Raw genomic sequence first — 22,756 nt, forward strand, 5'->3', positions numbered from 1 at the left:
TGAAGAAACAAGGAAAAAAACTGCTGTGTCAAATTGTCATAGCTGTTTAAAAGTTTATTCTCTTATACTAATATTAATGGAGAAGTGATCAAGAACACGTCCAAAGTGGGCTCAGGGAATGGGGGAATAGTTCTGTGCAATAGGTCTGGAAAGTAATTTGACATATATATGTATATACACACATATATATGGACAGACAGTTTTAAGATAGTTATAACTTTTGAGCCGTTAATTTCATAGATAGGAATCTATCCCAAAGAAATACTAAAGATGCCATGAATATATATTCACAATAATATAAACTCCAACACTATTTACAGTGGCCAAAATCTGAAGCATTCAAAATATCTAGCAATGGAAGATTGTGTAAATGAGTAATGGCTTAATGACACAATGACCATTGTGCAGTTTTAAAAACTTTAGAGCTTTAGAATATTTTTATCAAGAAAAGTGTCCTGCTATGGTAACAAAGGGTGAAAATGATACAAAAGTTCATATATGCTACCAATTCTAATTATGCATACCTGTGTGTGTGTTTAAAAATATGTATAAATGATGGTAGATATTTGTAGATATATGAACCCCAAGATAACATCACGTATTAATACTCAATGTTGTTGAAGAATGATTTAGAACCATGTGTTTTGCAAAGCTTGTCAAACCTAGCTGACATTTCTCATCTCACATCACAAATTTTGTCTATTGTCTACTTATTGTGCAAGGCAGCAACTTTTGAAAAGTAATGACTTCATTTCTTTGAAAAAAAAATCATCACTCAGTGAGATGGATGCAAATATTTAATGAAACTTATGCAGGTGCCTAGGTTTGTTATGAGGAGAATGAAATATGTGACTTTTGGCAGAAATGTGATTGTGAAAAACCCCAGGAAACTTTCTTCACAAACTTGGTGTCTACCGATTATGTATTTTAAATAAACTAAAAAAAAAAAACAAAAAACAGTAAAATGTTAACCAGGGTGATATATGGGTCGGCAGAGAGAGAGAGAATCTCTTTTTACTTTTATGATTCTGAATTTTCTTTGAGCATGCACTGCCTTGAAAACAAGAAAATAATATTATGTTAAAGTTATAAAATTAAAGTCGCATTCTATTGACACTTTCACACCTCTGGAGCTTCTCAAAGGAGACAAGGAAGAAGCACAGATGTGTAGTTTGGTTCACACTAGGGTTTGGTTTCGCTACCTAGGTTGTGCCATTCAAAAGTTTGGGAAAGATTTCTTTTTCAAATGGAGATAACTCAGAAGTCATTTTCCCGCTCATTAAAAACTTCCTGAGCCTGCTACCCCTTTCTCCAGTGCCTTCCCCTCTCCAAGTAACTGCTTATCCAACTCCCCCACAGTGACTCTACCCACCCCCTCAACAATCCCACTTTCAGAACCTGATCATCTACTCCAGCCCTCCCGTCTCACCGCACAGGCTCTTTACATTTGCTGCTGTTGTTGTTTTCTTTTTTTAATTGAGGTGTAGCTGTTTTACCAGACGTGGATGGACCTAGAGACTGTCATACAGAGTGAAGTCAGTCAGAAAGAGAAAAACAAATATCGTATATTAATGCATATATGTGGAATCTAGAAAAAAGCACGGGCTCTTTAATTGAACTGGCTCCCAGCGCTTGGTATCTCTGTCTGCAGACCCTGATTATGTGGCACCTCACGAAAAATCCGTGTCAGGATGTCCTCCCCACAGTCTCCCTGGCCAGGCCCGTGATATTACTTGATCCTGCCTCACAGCAAGTCTGCAAAAGTTTCAAATTTGCAGGCAATAATCCTCCAGTCAGGGTGAGCTGAGGACATCCCTGACGCCGGGATTGACTGTAGAGAACAGAAAAACATCCTCCCCATACAGATCAGACAATACCTCCCCTGGAAAAGAACAATAATGAAGGGGAAATTATCCATGAATTCACATTGGTTCAAAGCATACTATGTGCCAGTTACTAATTGCTGTGACATCCCTAAATAGAAAGGATCATATTTATTATCAAAACAACAGAGTGGAATAGATACAATTAGGTCCCCACTTTATTGGTTAGAAAATTGAGGTGCAGAGTTTAAATAGCTTAGCTGAGGTCATAGAATTGGGAGTGGTGACCAGGTCTCCTGACTGTAAATGTATAGTTTGCTCCAGATAGTAAAGTTCTGTAGGTGGAAAGCAAATCAACACATTAATGGAACAAAGAGTTTAACTTGATGTAAATGAGCAAAAAGACTCTCCAGGAAGGACAGCTAGTGATCTCCTGCACTAGATGATAAAGGAGAGGTGGGGATAGTTGAAAGAGTTAGGAAAACCCCCTTGATCTGTTACACAGATAGATAACTGGACTGAACATCACAGGACTGCTCCTCTTTTGCTCCAAGTGAGCTTGGAGGAGTCGCTTCACATGGGTCAGTGTCTGTCCCAGTGTCCAGCTCAAAAGGTATAGATTTGCTCTGGTATTCTTCTTGCTTTCATAACATTCTATTGAGTGGGGCTCTTTCTGTAGTTAAAGAAACTATAGACTGTTATATCTTCCAAATATATGCAGGATCTGACTCCATTTCATTATCTCATTGCTGTCACCTGGATCCAAACCACCATGATTTGCTGGTATTGTCAATAGTTCTTAACTGTTCTCTCTCTTTTTAGGCTGACTTCCTTACAGCCCATTCTTACCAGAAACCAGGTGATCTTTTATTTTAGAAAAGTCAAGGTCAGATTATGTAATTCCTCTGCAATGGCTAGGCTCTGTTTTGTTTTGTTTTCTTTGCGGTACGCGTGACTCTCACTGTTGTGGCCTCTCCCGTTGCGGAGCACAGGCTCTGGACGCGCAGGCTCAGCAGCCATGGCTCATGGGCCCAGCCGCTCCGGGGCATGTGGGATCTTCCCAGACCAGGCCACGAACCCGTGTCCCCTGCATCGATTGGCAGGCGGACTCTCAACCACTGCGCCACCAGGGAAGCCCTAGGCTCTGTTTTATCAGAGTAGAAAGTTCTTCAGTGTCTTAGAAGCCCCTATATCGGGGTTGGCAACTCTGTAAAGGGCCAGAAAGTAAATAATTTAGACCTTGTGGACCATATGGTCTCTATCACAACTACTCAATTCTACCATTGTAATGTGTCTGTGCTTCTGTTAAACTTTATTTATACAGACAGGTGGTAGTCCAGATTTGGCCCATGGTATCATAGTTTGCTGATCCTTATCCTATAGGATATAGCCCTTGTTTACTCATTTCTCTTCCTGACCTTATATCTTATACTCTTGATCACTGTACTCCAACTACACCAGCCTTCTTGCTGTTCCCCACACATGACATGCAATCTCTTGCTCCTAGCCTTCTCTCTCCAAAGAATATTTCAGATACCCAGGTAGCTACATGATTAACTCCCTCACTTCAATCTTGGACAAATCTTTACCCTCTCAGTGAAACCTAATCTAGCAATTTCTCATCTTACTGCCCCAGTGCCCCTTACTTACTGCCTACTGCTCCTTTTTTCCCTTTTTCCATAACACATATCATATTTAAACAAATTATAATTTACTTATTTAACATGAGTATTGTCCACTGTCTTTTTCCCCCCACCAGAATGTAATCTCTGAGGGTTGATATATTTTATTCATGTATGTAACCTAAATACCTAGAAGAAGATCAGGCACATGATAGCTATTCAGAGGATATTTGTGGAATACAAAGCTGAAAACAACTCTTAAGCTGGAAAAGTTACAAAAAGGTGCAGAATCATCTTGTTAAGATCATCCAACTCCCCTTCAGCTTATCTAAACAGAACACTAGGGATGCAAGGAGACTGCATTAGACTAAGGAGCTGTTCCTTGGGGAGAACAATGTGACATTCTTCCTCCTCTTACTGTGTTTACCCCACAGAATTGTTTGAAGAAACTGCTAGTAGAAATTGGGGGTTGTATTTAAGTTATTGCAGAAATGGCCCAATTTATCTCCCTGCTCCCTGAATACATGCCCTTTCATCCTTTGCAAAGTGACTTAGAAGTTGCCTGTAAGAGGTGCCCCCAATGTTCATTGCAGCACTATTTACAATAACAAAGACATGGAAGCAACCTAAATGTCCATCAATAGATGAATGGATAAGGAAGATGTGGCATATATATATATAAATAAATAAATATATATATATGTAAAATGAAATATTACTCAGTCATAAAAAAGAATGGCATAATGCCATTTGCAGTAACATGGATGAACCTAGAGATTATCATATTAAGTGAAGTAAGTCAGAGAAAGACATATATCATATGATATTACTTAACATGTGGAATCTAAAAATATTGATACAAATGAATTTATTTACAAAACAGAAATAGACCCACAGACATAGAAAACAAACTTATGGCTACCAAAGCGGAAAGAGTGAGGGGAGGGATAAATTAGGAGTTTGGAATTAATATATATACACTACTATATAAAAAATAGATAACCAAAAAGACCTACTGTATAGCACAGGGAACTCAGCTCAATATTTCTGAATTACCTATAAGGGACAAGAATCTGAAAAATAATATATATATATAACTGAATCACTTTACTGTATACCTGAAACTAACACAACATTGTAAATCAATTATACTTAATAAATACATAAATAATTTTTTTTAAAAGATGAAACCTATCCCCCAGCCTGTGAATCTACACTAAGCTTGTGATTAGTTTGACCAATAGAATCAGATGGAATGACATTGTGCCAGGTCTCAAAAGTCTTCCCTGTTGTCCCTCAGAATCCCTCCCAAACACCACATGAATTACCTAGAGCTAGTTTGCTAGAGAATGAGACACATAGAACAGAGCTGAGTCAGCCCACATGCCCCAGTGAAACATGTAGGAAATTCCAGACAAATCAGCAAAAGCTTTTTGCCTACACATAACTGTCTGCAGATGTATGAGGGAGCTCAGACAATAGCAGAAGACCACCTAGCTGAATCTATTTGAAATTGCCTGCCTGAAGAGTTATGAGTAAAATATTTAATTAAGACACTAAATATTGAGGTTGTTTGTTACATGGCAGTAGCTAACTGATAACACATGTTTTTGGAAGAAAGAGATACTGGCAACTTACTCCTTGGTTGGTTGGACACAAGCAGAGCTGAAGAAACCCAGCAGCCAAGTAAGGTTTTGCTGGTTGAAAAGAGTACCGTGGACATATTTTGGAGGAAGTCTGACACATGTCCCAGTAGTGTGGGGGGTGAAGTGTGGAAACTAGGTTAGGAAACTATGTTCTGTGGGCAATAAAAGCACCAGCCTAGGAGAAGTGTAATTTTTTTTTAAAAAAAGGAGTAGAAGATTAAGACTCTAATTGAGAGGATTTCTTAGATCATCTTAGAAGTAATCAATAGATGACACAAAAATCCTAGTTGTTAGCACCAGTGTTGAAGGAGGGTCTTGGAGGAGAAAAGAGTGAATGGGATGGAAACCCATGTGGAGGGGTCAGTGATGCACAGCAGAAAGGACATCCATGCTTGAGCCAGAGTGGGGGGGAGTAAAGATATCTAGAAAGGCAGGTGATTGTATACTTAGGGGTGTGGGGAGTTTGGGAGTATGAGAATGAGGTAATTTATATTTGAAAGCTTTATAATCTCAATGAACTTGGTGGGGGACTATTTTACATAGGGAGGTTATTAACTGAGTCATGATTCAAGAAAATGGTGACAATTTGGAAGATTGCTGGGAGTGTAATGAGATCATGAACAAGCAAAATGATTAAGAATAATTAAGCAAAATGATGACAAAGGACATTGCTGGGCTGGAGTACAATGACCATTGTCAGTTTTTCTCCATCATGCTCTCAGATGTTCTAAGTATTTCTTTCAATCACCTAAATTTAAGAAGAAACATTATGGGGAAAATGCAGACTTGAAATGCTGCTGGGTAGGTGAGGCAGAAGACAGGGATGTCATAGAATTGAAGCTGTTAAAAATTTTTTAAAAAGAGCAATTTAGATGATCAAAAATGACATTCAGCTTGGTCAGGGGACACCTTAAACTTTACAGTCTGAACAAAGTAGAGGCGTAAAAGGTCCAAAGGACTATTTGAGTCAAGGAACAGAAGTGGTGGGTTTAAGACAGTAAGAAAATTGTAAGTCGTGGAGACTGAGCAAAGTTTTTAATAATAGAGTTCAAGACTTCAGAAGTGGAACAGCTCTGGGTCTTGACATAGTTTGAGGTGTAATCATAGGAGTGACTCTTGGAAAGGAAGTTGAAGCTAAAATTCACTTGAGTTGAGAATTTCAAGTTACTTGAATTCTAGAGTGTTTCAATGGAAATCTGATAGAATGACAGGAAAATGAGAGAAAGGAAAGGAGACTATAATGTGCTGTTTATCCTGCACAATCTAACATCATTAGGCACATGAAAACTTTCCTAAAAAATGTCAGATGCCTGAAGGGAACTTCTTTTCCTCTTCCTAGCTTCTCAGCAGCAACTGAGCTTAATGAAATAAATATCTGATAAATGATGAGGGTAAGAGGTGGAGGAGCTATGAGCGTAGTACCTCAAAACAAACCTCAAGGGGGGACAGTGATACCACTGGGCAGAAGTTTGCCCATTTCTTGATAAGCAGTAAGGAAGGTTCTTCTTTTCGCAGATCCTGGCTACCCATGTTCTAGGGGGATGCTTAATCCACTACCCCAGACAGAAGGTCCCAGAGAAGAGTGTGCAATAAAGATTTGGGAGAGCAGTGTTCTTCCCCAGTACAAATAAACATCTCACAGAGAGCTCTGTATAGGTCTGGGGCAGAGTAATTGTCTATTTCACCCATATTAAAAGTATTTTAAATGCCCAAGGATAAATTATCTAATGTATACTCATTTTGAAGATGTGAAAACTGAGAGTTTCACGTCTGTAATCAGACAGGGTATGAGTCCCAGCTTTGAAACCTAGTGGCTATGAGACCCTGGTCAAGTCACTTTCTTATCCCAACTTCAGTTTCCTCATCTTCAGTTTCCTCATCTCACATGCTATCAGTCTCGTAGCTGTGTTGAGAATTAAATGAGATAAAGCACAGCCCAGAACATATTAGAACGACTGTTATTAGCAATGTGTCAATATCAATATGACAATAATATTATTATCATTGTCTAAGACTCTACAGACTGCCACTGCACATCAAGATAGGGAGCTAGACCCTGTATACTCAGGATAACCACCTCTCCAATCCCTGAAAAATTGGAAATTATTATCTCTTGATCGCCGATGATTGTATAATATCACACACTTTGTCCATGATAAGTTGTAGAGGCAATACAAGCTCAACCTGATGATAAAGCCTAACCTCATTCCACTGCATAATTCCTTCTCTCAAAATAAAAAGTTCAGTTGCTAAAGGGGTTTGTTAATATGCTCTAAGTTTCTGATTCTACATTACTAGCAAACATATGTGATAAAGTTTCATCTTCCTACAAATATGATCAGGGTACCAGTTATTTTAATATTGGGTACCAGTTATTTTAATATTTGAGGAAAGCTGTTCTCAACTCATGAGGTAGTAAAATAGCTACATGGTCACCAGCAGAAGTCTTGGAAGAATTGAGCTCCATGAACACACAATGTGTGCACCATTATTACAGTAAAGCTCTGTGACATTCATGTTCCTTTGGTGAAGCAATTGTTATGTTTTCTGTGCTGTCTTTTTTTTAGGGCTGAAACAACAGTTTTTAAGAACTTGTTTAATAGATGATGCTAATTGAGCTTTCTGTCTATTTCTGTGGACTAGATAGCATCAGAAATACATTAAATTATAACATGATCAATGCCCAGGGATTTATTTATTTTTCTCCCATGTTGTACTAAAAGAACGGAAAACAAAGCAGAGGGAAAGAGGAGAGCCCCTCTGTTAGAATTAGAAATTTGTCAACCCATCTCAAATAAGGCTATCACTTCGGCTTTAGGGGAAAGCATTATTACTTGGCTCTAATTGTTTATATCTGTGAAGGTAAAATAGATTATAAGTTGACAAATAGTATCCCCCAGAATAAACATGATCCTGTTGTAGCCTGTGTCCTAATAGTTTAACATCAAAAGTTCCAGTTAATGGAGAATAATTTCAAAGAACCTGGAGAGAGCTGCATGACCTTGGTCAGTCTCTTAAAGTTCCTGAATCTCAATTTCTCTATCTATACAATGTGGTTTCTAATACCTATTTGGAAAAATCATAATGGCATTTAATAATAGAATATATAGAAAAGTGTATAACAGCATTTCTAAGAGCTGATAGGCATTTTTTATGTTAACTTTTTAGCAAGAAGTGCAGAGAAACTCACTCAGCAGGTTTCCTTCTTCTACAGAGATTCAGGGCCTGGCAGTGTCAAGCATATTTTTACCAGTACCCATGGCAATGCAATATACCAATAAGGTTCCCCACTCAGAAAGTGAAGGTAATTACCTTTGTTCTGAGATGCTCCTGGGGTCAATATGTGAGAATCAATATCAGATGTGAATGTGAATTGAAGATTGTGAGGCAATATTTATTAAATGTAATTAATTGTATTATTATTCATCCATTATTCTTCCAATAAAGATTTTTGAGATCTTGCTATAGGCCAAGTACCAGAATAGATGTTGAATGACCAAAACGGTCCTTTCCCTCATGGAATCAGGGTGTAAAACATGAAATGGTTGCACAAACAAGCATATAATTTCACTGGGCCAAAGTGGTATAAAAGGGAGGAGTGGTATGCTATGCAGGTGGGAGAGGTTGGCCTCATCAAGGGAGGCTAGGAAAAGCTTCCTAAGAGAGTAAAGTTTGAGCTAAAATATGAAATATATATGACAAAAAAGGAAGAATGAGAGAACAAAAACCACAAATGCTTTATGTCAGGGGTCAACAAGGAAGGTAGAGGAAACTGAAGAATGCCAGTGTTCTCGGTGCTGAGAAATGGAATATTGCCTGCCATATCAGTAAACAAAGGATGTCACAGTCATCAGCGATTGCAGCTATTGCCCATGATGGGCTGGTGAGCCCTGAGGGAACTCAGGAAGCAAAGAATACCTGCCTTCTAGCAGGCATCAGACTGTAGCCCCACTCCCAGTAGTGAGTCCTGAGGAAACTCAGGATGTGAAAACACAGGACCCTGGCTCCAGATAGCTGAGGTGCATATCAAAGGAATGATTTCAGTGAGCTCAGACTCTTGAGCCTTCCCATACATAGAAAACAGTAAATTCCTTAACTTGAGATATCTGGTTTTCTTTAATTAACAATAATCTTTTGACAGTCAGACTACCTGCCTTTTGTTGCAAAACTCCTATATATCCTGGCTCCCCACCTCACCTCTTTTGAGCAGTTCTCTCAGGGTTACTCTACTTCACCCCAAACTCTGTCTCCGAGATTTAATTCGGTGTCAGGGTACAGAGGCCGGATTTGGCTTCAGATAGATGGTGGTAAACCAGTTAGGAGGCTATTGCTAAGTAGATGGTAGGTGGACTAGTGGGATCATTTGTGCAATGTTTAGGAAGAAAAATTGACAGCATTTGGTGATGCATTATGCATAAGAGAGAGAGAAGGCTGTTACCAGGATGATTCTTGGATTCCTAGCTTTCTTAACTCAATAGATGGCTTAGTTTTATAGTGAAATAAAGAACAGTGAAAGAGAATTAATTTTATTGAGGAATAATGAAGTAATTCATTTTGGACCATAGGATTGAGAGGCTTTTAACAAATCCATGAAGAGATGTCAAGTAAACCTTTAGATATGAGGTTCGTGATTTGAAAAGGGAGTTATGGGCTTTGAAACATATATTAGTGAACTGCTTGAGTACAGCTAAAGCCAAGGGGATGGATAGGATCTAATACTCCTAAAGGAGTTAGAGTGAATAAGAGTATGCCTAAAACTGGATATTGAGAACCTATTGGTAAAACAGAGGAATAAAAACAAGCAAGAAGGCAGAGAAGGGATAGAAAAAGTAGTATCTTATCTGTAAGAACACCATAGAAGGTAAGAACTGAGAAGATTTTATATAAAAAGTCACAGTTTACAGGGTCAAATGATGTTGAAAGGTTAGGTAAGAGGAAGACTCTAAAGTACCACCATTTTATTTCTTGAAAGCAACTAATCATAGACTATGTTTGGAGAGACAAGGACTGAAACCAGTAGAGATTTTATTAGATCATCTTCTATATTAAGCTCCACTTCCATCACATACACACTTGAATTCACCATTCGTACATCAAATCATGTAGACAGCCCCCAGCAGCAGGGTCATAAAACCAATATTTCAGATTAAAGATCAAGCACGATTTTCCCTGGAACAATACTACATTTCTCTTATACTAAAGAATCATTGGGTCTCCAAAATTTGTTGAATAACCCAATAAATCACTGAAAGAAAAGAGAAGAGGGAATATATAGTTCAGTACCTGTGGTTGGGAATGTCATGATAATTCCATTACAGAGATAACCATAACCTTGCTGACCATCAATTGACTCCTCAGGCCGCACCCAAGCTCAGCTACCCACCCAAGCTCAGCTCCCCACTTGTTGGTAGACAGAAAACCACTGAGGTATTTTACTCATTTTTTTCCCACCAAAGTGACATCACAAAAACGGTTTCTCTTCTTCTATTTGTTTTATCTGCCTTTTTTCTTCCCAACTCTAAATCCTGTTTGTTTTTCCCTAATGCTTATGAATAATCTCCCGTAACTTTGTCTCAACCTATAAAATTCATTTGATCCTCACATAAGGCATTATTATTAGCAAAACTTCCTCAACAGCAGAACTTGTGGACTAAGAAGCTGATCTGAATTTGAATTCATGTCTCCCAAATATCACTAGTTATAATAGAAATCTATTCTCCAAGGTGGCGCCACATAAAATTTTCATATATGTAAAGTCTCTATTCCTCTGACCTTTGGATTCACAGTGTTATTACTGTGAATACAACCTCAGGAACTGTGGTTAGAAGAGAGGGAACCTTGGTGGTTTTTCAGGTACTTTCTGTGTTTTGAGAAAGCTGGACACTGAAAAAACAGAGTAAGAGGAATAGATAATAAACCACAGTGGAAGAAGATATGTGTGAGATATAAAGGTGACAGTAAAACCCAAAACAAAATTAAATTCTACCCTGGATATAATAATTAACAGCCAAATTAATGTTGTACAGTAAAAACTGAAAATGATCTCCTAGAATAAAACAAAGGGATAAAAAAATATGGTAAAAAATTTAGTTTGGAGAAGAGGGAACAGAAACCTGACAAAAAGATAATATGGAGCATTGGAAGCTGCCTTAAGATCAATAAGAAATTAAAGTTTCCTAGAAGAAAGAATATCTGACAATAAAAAGCAAAAAGCTCATGACATTCTAAGAAAATACAATGAATAGGACACTTTCTGATTACATTAAAAAGTAATTTAAAAAAAAATCAAGAAAAATTCTATAACTCTCCAGGGCAGATAACTGTAGGTACTTCCAGAGTAAACAAATTGATATCTCAGATTTTCTGTTCAAGAGAACAGAAAACAACAGAGAAAGACCTGGTGAATTTTGAGGGAAAATTGCCATGACCCAAGAATCATTTATCTTAACAAGCAGTCTTTTATAAAAGAAGCACAGGAAATCAGCCTCCTATATAAAGGGATGAAACTATGAGCCACTCTTGAAAAAAAATCATTTAAACAGTACTCTCAACAACCAATACAGGAAACAAAATTACTAAACCAAGACAGGAGAAATTGTTTTATAAAAAGATTTCTGTTGATTTTTATACCATAAAAATTATTTAAAAAATAAGATATTTGTACATATATTTTACTCTAAAAATGATGTTTTGTAATAGCATGAAAATGGAAAGAAATCTATCATATTAGGGAAATTCATATGAGTAGAATTAACAGTCATTAAATATAATGTTTTAAAATAGATTCTAATGACATGGGAAAATACATGATGATATGATAAGAAACTATAAATACATAGGATCTAAACATGTATAAACAGTTTGACTTCAACTATGGAAAGAAAGAGAAGGAGATAAAATAGAAAAAAAAAAGAAAACATATGTCTTTGTGATACAGTTGAGAAACAGAGTAAGGCCAGGGTAGATGGAGAATAGAAAGTAAAGAAGAATTCCAATTAGAATACTTGTACACTGTTGGTGTGAAGGCAAAATGCTGCAGCCACAATGAAAAACAATATGGAGATCCCTCAAAAAATTAAAAATAGAATTATCATATAATCTAGAAATCCCACTTCTGGGAATATACCCCAAAGAATTGAAATCAGTGCTTCTCAATACTTTCTTCTTTGTGTGAACGTGGTATTCCTTTAATCAAGAAGTTCAGTCTTGTTCTCTTCCCCTTTAATCTAGGTTGTCTTTAGTGACCTGATTAACCAATAGAATGTTACCGAAGTGACATTTTGGGACTTCCAAGGCTAGATGCAAAGAACCCTGAAGTTTCTGCTTGGGACCCTTGAAACACTTACATTGAGGTAAGCCATTTGTCATGTAAGAAGTCCAACTACCCTTAGAATCTATTATTCCATGCTGTGAGGAAACTTAAGTCAGCCATGTGCAGAGTCTGTGTACAGAAATAGTGATTTCTGGACATCACCAACGAGTCCAATCATCCCAGGTGAAGTCCCAACATATGAATGGAGAAGCACATTGGACTTCAAGAATAATAAATCCTTTCTATGACTCAGCTATCATATGACTACAGTTGTATGAGAGACACAAAGCAGTAATTGCTCAGCTAAGCCCAGTCAATACACAGAACCATTAGAAGTCATAAAATGTTATTTTAAGCCACTAAGTTTTGGTGTGGTTTTTTGTGCAACAGTAACTAATAGAAGAACAAAAGAGAAAAATCAAGATAAGCAAAACAGAAAAGTATGATCCCCCCAAAACAGATAATTTGGAGGATAGAACTTAAAAATAAAACAAAACAAAAAAAACCAGGGCTTCCATGGTGGCACAGTGGTTGAGAGTCCGCCTGCCGATGCAGGGGACATGGGTTCATGCCCCGGTCCAGGAAGATCCCACATGCCATGGAGTGACTAGGCCCGTGAGCCATGGCTGCTGAGCCTGTGCGTCTGGAGCCTGTGCTCCACAACAGGAGAGGCCACAACAGTGAGAGGCCCACGTACCGCAAAACAACAACAACAAAAAACAAACAAACAAAAAAAAACTATGATTAACATCCTCAAGAATACGAGGAAATGCATTGCAATCAAAAAAACAGAAAGAAAGAGAAAGCTGTGGATAAAGGAACAATTAGAAAACTGGAAAGAAAAACTTTTAGAAATTAAAAATATAATTGTCAAAACAAAAAATTTAATAAAGAGTTGAAAATTAGAAAGAGTAAAATCCTCTTCTCCAAATAATAACAATAAAAAGAAATACAAAATGAGGGGAAAAAAATCATAAACACCACTCTTAAGATCCAATATATGACTGAAAGGAGTTCTGGGATGAGAAATCACTGAAAATAGAGAAGAGGAAATTATTCAAGGAGTAACAGAAGGATATAAACAAGAGCTGAACAACATGGAATTTCACTTAAAAGAAGCCAACAATTACTAAGTATAGTGAAGTAAAACAACAACAAATGACCCTCATTTGGAGCATCATTAGGAAATTTAAAATACCAAGGATAAAAAGATCCAGAAAGTTACCTAAAAAAGAAACAATTAAAATAAAGTTTTGATGAGCAAGAGTGGTGTTTCAACACACACAAAAAGCAATGCCTCCAAAATTCTCTTGAATTCTATTATGAAATCAGCCATATTTTATTGAATTTGATACAGCATTAACTTTAAGAAGCTTTATTATTCTCTATACCACTAAAAAGTACAAAAAAGCACTGATAAAAGTGTAAAGTGCCATTGTTTTTATAAGATGTGTATGATTTCAGATATTAAAATATGAAAAGATGTAACTTAGAAATAATACAATTTGATAGTCAAGAATTATCTCTGAAAACCCCTTAAATTGCCTTTATAAAGATCCGTACAGAGTTTGGTATATTTGCCATGAAGGGTAATTCTTATGCACTCTAAAGTTTGAGAACGACAGAGCTAGAAAAAATAATAACAAAGTTTATAAGCACATGCCTGGGTTTTAAAATGACTCATTTTTAATTATTAATAATTATTGAGAATAGATGAGGAATTCTAAAATCATTCTGCTTTCCTGCAGCATATATCTTTTCTGCTTTTAATGTTAAGTATATATTAATATAACCTTACTTATATTAATATATATGCTATTGAGAGGATTAAGGAGTTTCATCCTGGAAAGATGGTGGATGACTTATATGTGAAATGTGAATTTGATGAGGGAGCTCATTATCCAACTGAACTAACATTTACTTTTGAAGTTAGCAATAATTGAGATGGTTTTCAGACATGAAAGGACTCTGAAAGTTGACCTCCTTTAAGCAACTTCTTGCTAAAATATCTGAAAATATATTCTATAAAACCAAGGAGAATAAGGAATATGGGAAAGTTCATCCAAGCTGGGAGAGCTAGGGAAGACAATCCTAAAAATACAGCTATGGAACAAGATTTGAGGTTAATTAGTCTTCATTAAATAGAAATAGGGAGGGGAGCCTTGAGAGGGAGGCCCCTGGAAAAAGGAGAGGTTGCAAAAGAACAGTTGATGTAATAAAAATTTACTCAACAAAGAGCTATGTTTAAGGTCAAAGTTTAAGAGGAAAATAAAAAATAGACCAAGGCAAGTAGCAACACAGAGTAAACACTAAAGAAAAAAATAAATAAACCATAGTTTATCAACTCTGTACTTTGATATTTACTCAATCATAATTATGTAAACTATTTATTGTCAACATTTAGAATCAACATATAGATGAAGGAAGAAAGGTGGTTACAGATTAGGATGTAGTGGTACCAATTTTGATGTTGAAACTTTCATTAAAGGGAATGAAAGGGAGACCTTCAAGATGGTGGAGGAGGAAGACATGGAGATCAACTTCCTCCCCACAAATACATCAGAAATACTTCAACATGTGGAACAACTCCTACAGAACACCTACTGAACTCTGACAGAAGAACTCAGACTTCCCAAAAGGCAAGAAACTCCACACGTACCTGAGTAGGGCAAAAGAAAACAGAAAAAAACAGAGACAAAAGAATATGACTGGACCTGCACCTCGGGGAGGGAGCTGTGAAGGAGGAAAAGTTTCCACACACTAGGAAGCCCCTTCACTGGTGGAGACTGGGGATGAGCAAAGAGTGAGCTTCAGAGCCATGAAGGGGAGTGCAGCAACAGGAGTGCAGAGGGCAAAGCAGAGAGATTCCCACACAGAGGATTGGTGCTGATCAGCACTCACCAGCCTGAGAGACTTGTCTGCTCACCCACCGGGACGGGTGCGGGCTGGTAGCTGAGGCTCGGGCTTCGTAGGTCAGATTCCAGGGAGAGGACTGAGGTTGGTTGCGTGAACACAGCCTGAAGGGGGAAAGTGTGCCACAGCTAGCTGGGAGGGAGTCCAGGAAAAAGTCTGGAACTGCCGAAGAGGTAAGAGACCATTGTTTCAGGGTGCACAAGGAGAGTGGGTTCAGAGCACTGCCTAAACAAGCTCCAGAGACAGGCGTGAACCACAGCTACCAGTGTGGACACCAGAGACGGGCATGAGACGTTAATGCTACTGCTGTAGCCACCAAGAAGCCTGTGTGCAAGCACAGGTCACTATCCACACCTCCCCTCCTAGGAGCCTGTGCAGCCTGTCACTGTCAGGGTCCATTGATACAGTGACAACTTCCCCGGGGAGAACACACGGCACACATCAGGCTGTTGCAATGTCATGCCGGCCTCTGCCACGGCAGGCTAGCGCCACATTCCATACCCTGCCCTCCACCCAGCCTGAGTGAGCCAGGAACCCCTAATCAGCTGCTTCTTTAACCCCGTCATGTCTGGGCAGGAAAAGATGCCCTCAGGCGACCTACACACAGAGGCAGGGCCAATCCAAACCTGAACCCCAGGAGCTGTGCGAACAAAGAAGAGAAAGGAAAATTTCTCCAAGCAGCCTCAGGAGCAGTGGATTAAATCTCCACAATCAACCTGATGTACCGTGCATCTCTGGAATACCTGAAGAGACAACGGATCATCCCAAAATTGAGGTGGTGGTCTTTGGGAGCAACTGTAGACTTGGGTTTTCCTGTATGCGACTGACTGGTTTCTGGTTTTATGCATATTTTAGTTTAGTATTTAGAGTTTATTATCATTGGTAGATTTATTTACTGATTTGGTTGTTCTCTTCCTTTTATATATATATATATATGGATATATTTTTTTTTCCTTTTCCTCTTTCTGTGAGTGTGTATGTGTATGCTTCCTTGTGTGATTATTTTCTGTATAGCTTTATTTTACCATTTGTCCTAGGGTTCTCTCTGTCTGTTTCTTTTGTTTGTTTGTTTTGTTTTGTTTGTTGCTGTTTTTATAGATTTAGGGCTTGTTATCATTGGGGGATTTGTTTTATGGTTTGGTTGCTCTCTTCTTTCTTTTTTATTACTTTTTTATTTTTAATAATTTTTTATTTGAATAATTTTACTTTTTAAATTTTACTTCTTTCTTTCTTTTTTTCTCCCTTTTCTTCTGAGCCATATGGCTGACAAGGCCTTGGTGCTCTGGCCAGGTGTCAGACCTGTGCCTCTGAGGAGGGAGAGCCGAGTTCAGGGCATTGTTCCAGCAGCAGCTTCCCAGCTCCACATAATATCAAATGGTGAAAGTTCTCCCAGAGATCACCATCTCAATGCTAAGACCCAGCTCCACTCAACAACCAGCAAGTTACAGTACTGGACACGCTATGCCAAACAACTAGCAAGAGAGGAACACAAACCTACCCATTAACAGAGGCACAGCAAAAACTCATAATAGATCACAGACACCCCAAAACACACCACCAGACACAGTCCTGCCCACCAGAAAGACAAGATACAGCCTCATCCACCAGAACACAGACACCAGTCCCCTCCACCAGGAAGCATACACAACACACTGAAATAACCTTAGCTACTGGGGTCAGACACCAAAAACAACAGGAACTACTAACCTGCAGCCTGTGAAAAGGATACCCTATACAGAGTAAGTTAAGCGAATTGAGAAGACAAAGAAATATACAGCAGATGAAGGAGCAAGATAAAAACTCACCAGACCAAACAAATGAAGAGTAAATAGGTGGTCTGCCTGAAAAAGAATTCAAAGTAATTATAGTAAGGATGATCCAAAATCTTGGATATAGAATGGAGAAAATACAAGAAACATTTAACAAGGACCTAGAAGAACTAGAGAGAAAACAAACAATGATGAATAACACAATAAATGAAATTAAAAATTCTCTAGAAGGAATCAATAGCAGAAAAACTGAGGCAGAAGAAAAGATAAGAAACCTGGAAGATTAAATAGTGGAAATAACTACTAAACAGCAGAATAAAGAATTGAGGACAGTCTCAGAGACCACTGGGAAAACATTAAATGCACCAACATTCGAATTATATGGGTGCCAGAAGACAAAGAGAAAAAGAAAGAGACTGAGAAAATATTTGAAGAGATTATAGTTGAAAACTTCCCTAATATGGGAAAGGAAAGAGTCAATCAAGTCCAGGAAGCACAGAGGGTCCCATAGAGAATAAGCAAAGGAGAAACATGCCAAGACACATTAATCAATCTATCAGAAATTAAATACAAAGAAAAAATATTAAAAGTAGCAAGGCAAAATAACATAAAAGGGAATACGCATAAGTTTAAGAGCTGATCTTTCAGCAGAAACTCCGCAAGTCAGAAGGGAGTGACAGGACATATTTAAAGTGATAAAAGGGAAAAAAAAAACTAGAACCAAGATTACTCTACCCAGCAAGGATCTCATTCAGATTAAACAGAGAAATTAAAACCTTTACAGACAAGCAAAAGCTAAGAGAATTCAGCATCACCAAACCAGGTTTACAGCAAATGCTAAAGGAACTTTTCTAGGAAAGAAACACAAGAGAAGGAAAACACCTACAATAACAAACCCAGAACAATTACAAAAATGGTAATAGGAACATACATATTGATAGTTACCTTAAATGTAAATGGATTACATGCTCCCACCAAAAAACATAGACTGGCTGAATCAATACAAAAAGAAGACCCTTATATATGCTGTCTACAAGAGACCCACTTCAGACTGAGGGACACATACAGACTGAAAGTGATGGGATGGAAAAAGATATTCCATGCAAATGGAAATCAAAAGGAAGCTGCAGTAACAATTCTCATATTAGACAAAATAGACTTTAAAATAAAGACTATTACAAGAGACAAAGAAGGACACTACATAATGATCAAGGGATCGATCCAAGAAGAAGATATAACAATTGTAAATATTTATGCACACAACATAGGAGCATCTCAATACATAAGGCAAATTCTAACAGCCATAAAAGGAGAAATCGACAGCAACACAATCATAGTAGGGGACTTTAACACCTCACTTTCACCAACAGACAGATCATCCAAAATGAAAATAAATAAGGAAACACAAGCTTTAAATGATATAATAAACAAGATGGACTTAATTGATATTTATAGGACATTCCATCCAAAAACAACAGAATACACTTTCTTCTCACATGCTCATGGAACATTCTCCAGGATAGATCATATCTTGGGTCACAAATCAAGCCTTGGTAAATTTAAAAAAATTGAATTGTATAAAGTATCTTTTCCGACCACAACACTCTGGGACAAGATATCAACTACAGGAAAAAATATGTAAAATATACAAACAAATGGACACTAAACAACACACTACTTAATAACCAAGAGATCACTGAAGAAATCAAAGAGGAAATCAAAAAATACCTAGAAACAAGTGACAATGAAAACATGATGACCCCAAACCTATGGGATACAGCAAAAGCAGTTCTATGAGGTAAGTTTATAGCAATACAATCCTACCTCAAGAAACAAGAAGCATCTCAAACAACCTAACCTTACACCAAAAGCAATTAGAGAAAGAAGAACAAAAAAATCCCAAAGTTAGCAGAAGGAAAGGAAAAGTAAATTTCAGATCAGAAATAAATGATAAACAAATGAAAGAGTAGCAGAGATCAATAAACCTAAATACTGGTTCTTTAAGAAGATAAACTTGTTAAACCATTAGTCAGACTCATCAAGAAAAAAAGGGAGAAGACTCAAATCAATAGAATTAGAAATGAAAAATAAGAAGTAACAACTGAAACTGAAGAAAAGTAAAGGATCATGAGAGATTACTGCAAGCAACTCTATGCCAATAAAACGGACAACCTGGAAGAAATGAACAAATTCTTAGAAAGCACAACCTTCTGAGACTGAACCAGGAAGAAATAGAAAATATAAACAGACGAATCACAAGCACTGAAATTGAGACTGTGATTAATAATCTACCAACAAAAAAAAGCCCAGGACCAGATGGCTTCACAGGCGAATTCTATCAAACATTTAGAGAAGAGCTAATACATATCCTTCTCAAACTCTTCCAAAATATAGCAGAGGGAAGAACACTCCCCAACTCATTCTATGAGACCACCATCACCCTGATACCAAAACCAGACAAATATGTCACAAAGAAAGAAAACTACAGGCCGATATCACTGGTGAATATAGATGCAAAGATCCTCAACAAAATACTAGCAAACAGAATCCAAGAGCACATTAAAAGGATCATACACTATGATCAAGTGAGGTCTATCCCAGGAATGCAAGGATTCTTCAATATATGCAAATCAATCAATGTGATTAACCATATTAACAAATTGAAGGGGAAAAGATATATGATCCTCTCAATAGATGCAGACAAAGCTTTTGACAAAATTCAACACCCACCTATGATAAAAGCCCTCCAAAAAGTCAGCATAAATGGAACTTACCTCAACATAATAAAGGCAATATATGACAAACCCACAACCAACATCATTATCAATGGTGAAAAATTGAAACCATTTCCTCTAAGATCAGGAACAAGACAAGGATGTCCACTTTCACCACTATTATTCAACACAGTTTTGGAAGATCTAGCCACAACAATCAGAGAAGATAAAGAAATCAAAGGAATCCAAATCAGAAAAGAAGTAATGCTGTCACTCTTTGCAGATTACATGATACTGTACATAGAGAATCCTAAAGATGCTACCAGAAAACTACTAGAGCTAATCAATAAATTTGGTAAAGTAGTAGGATACAAAATTAATGCACAGAAATCTCTTGTATTCCTATACACTAATGATGAAAAATCTGAAAGAGAAATTAAGGAAACACTCCCATTTACCATTGCAACAAAAAGAATAAAATACCTAGCAGTAAACCTACCTAAAGAGACAAAAGACCTGTATGCAGAAAACTGTAAGACATTGATGAAAGAAATTAAAGATGATACGAAAAGATGGAGAGATATACCATGTTCTTGGATAGAAAGAATCAACATTGTGAAAATGACTATACTGTCCAAAGCAATCTACAGGTTCAAGGCAATCCCTATCAAACTACCACTGGCATTTTTCACAGAACTAGAGCAAAAAATTTCACAATTTGTGTGGAAACACAAAAGACCCCGAATAACCAAAGCAATCTTGAGAAAGAAAAACGGAGCTGGAAGAATCAGGCTCCCTGATTTCAGACTATACTACAAAGCTACAGTAATCAAGACGTATGGTTCTGGCTCAAATACAGAAATATAGATTAATGGAAGAGGATAGAAAGCCCAAAGGTAAACCCATGCACATATGGTCACCTTATTCTTGATAAAGGAGGCAAGAATATACAATGGAGAAAAGAGAGCCTCTTCAATAAGTTGTGCTGGGAAAACTGGACAGCTATATGTAACAGAATGAAATTAGAACACTCCCTAACACCATACACAAAAATAAACTCTAAATGGTTAAAAACCTAAATGTAAGGCCAGACACTCTAAAACTCTTAGAGGAAAACCTAGGCAGAAAAGTCTATGATATAAATCACAGCAAGATCCGTTTTGACCCACCGCCTAGAGAAATGGAAATAAAAACAAAAATAAACAAATGGGGCCTAATGAAACTTAAAAGCTTTTGCACAGCAAAGGAAACCATAAATGAGACTAAAAGACAACACTCAGAATGGGAGAAAATCTTTTCAAATGAAGTAACTGCCAAGGATTAATCTCCAAAATATACAAGCAGCCCATGTAGCTCAATGTCAAAGAAACAAACAACCCAAGACAAAAATGGGCAGACAACCTAAATAGACATTTCTCCAAAGATATACAAAGATACAGAGCCAACAAACACATGAAATGATGCTCAACATCACTAATCATTAGAGAAATGCAAATCAAAACTACAATGAGGTATCTCCTCACACCAGTCAGAATGGTCATCACCAAAAAGTCTACAAACAATAAATGCTGGAGATGGTGTGGAGAAAAGTGAACCCTCTTGCACTGTTGGTGGGAATGCAAATTGATACAGCCACTATGGGGAACAGTATGAAGGTTCCTTAAAAACTAAAAATAAAACTACCATACGATGCAGCAATCCCACTACTGGGCATATACCCTGAGAAAACCATAATTCAAAAAGAGTTATGTACCACGATGTTCATTGCAGCTCTATTTACAATAGCCAGGACATGGAAGCAACCTTAGTGTCTATCAACGGACGGATAAAGAAGATGTGACACATATATACAATGGAATATTACTCAGCTATAAAAAGAAATGAAATTGAGTTATTTGTAGCGAGGTGGATGGACCTAGAGACTGTCATACCGAGTGAAGTAAGTCAGAAAGAGAAAAGTAAATGCCATATGCTAGCACATATATATGGAATCCATAAAAAAGAAAATGGTTCTGAAGAACATAGAGGCAGGACTGGAATAAAGACACAGATTCAGAGAATGGACTTGAGGACAGCAGGAGGGTGAAGGGTAAGCTGGGATGAAGTAACAGAGTGGCATGGAATTATATATACTAGCAAATATAAAATAGATAGCTAGTGGGAAGCAGCTGCATAACAGAGGGAGATTAGCTCGATGCTTTGTGACCACCTAGAGGGGTGGGATTGGGAGGGTGGGAGTAATATGCAAGAGGGAGGAGATATGCAGATATATGTATATGTATAGCTGCTCCACTTTGTTATAAGGCAGAAACTAACACACCACTGTAAAGTGATTATACTCCAATAAAGATGTTAAAAATAAAAAAGCTAATGATATTTGGAAGGTGGAAGTAAAAAGAGGGCTGAGGGAATGGGCAGAGGCATTAATATTCTTATCATACAAGTGGGGTATCAAGATATGCATTTATCTGATGAATAAGAAATGAAGAATAAGAATGAGTTGCAAATGTGTTCCTAATTTGACAAAGAAAACCAATGGACAAACAGAAAACTGGAAGAAGTGAATGAGAGAAGTGTTGAGAAGGTTAAAGGAGTTAGATCAATATCAATCACAGCAGAATATATCTAAAATTGTTAAATCAAAAGATAGTAATATCAAAAAAAAAAAAAAAAAAAGAAAGAAAATACAGTGACTAACTTTTTACATCTGAAAATTTTCCCTAGAATTAAGGATGGGTCTGGTAGGGAATTGTTGCATACCATAAACCCTATTTTACTTTTTTTTTTTTGTCTTTATTTTTAAACCTTGTGCATATATTCCCATGGTAAATATTAAAGAAAAAATTAAACTCAGAAAGTTGAGATAATTCCAACTCCATGGGGAAGAGGTAGCTCCAGTGGTGGGGGCAACTTAGGAGGGTCTAAACATCTGCCCAGAGCTCCTGGATGAAAATCAG

The sequence above is a fragment of the Pseudorca crassidens genome, chromosome 4 (assembly GCF_039906515.1).
Source record: "Pseudorca crassidens isolate mPseCra1 chromosome 4, mPseCra1.hap1, whole genome shotgun sequence".
Lineage (NCBI taxonomy): Eukaryota > Metazoa > Chordata > Mammalia > Artiodactyla > Delphinidae > Pseudorca > Pseudorca crassidens.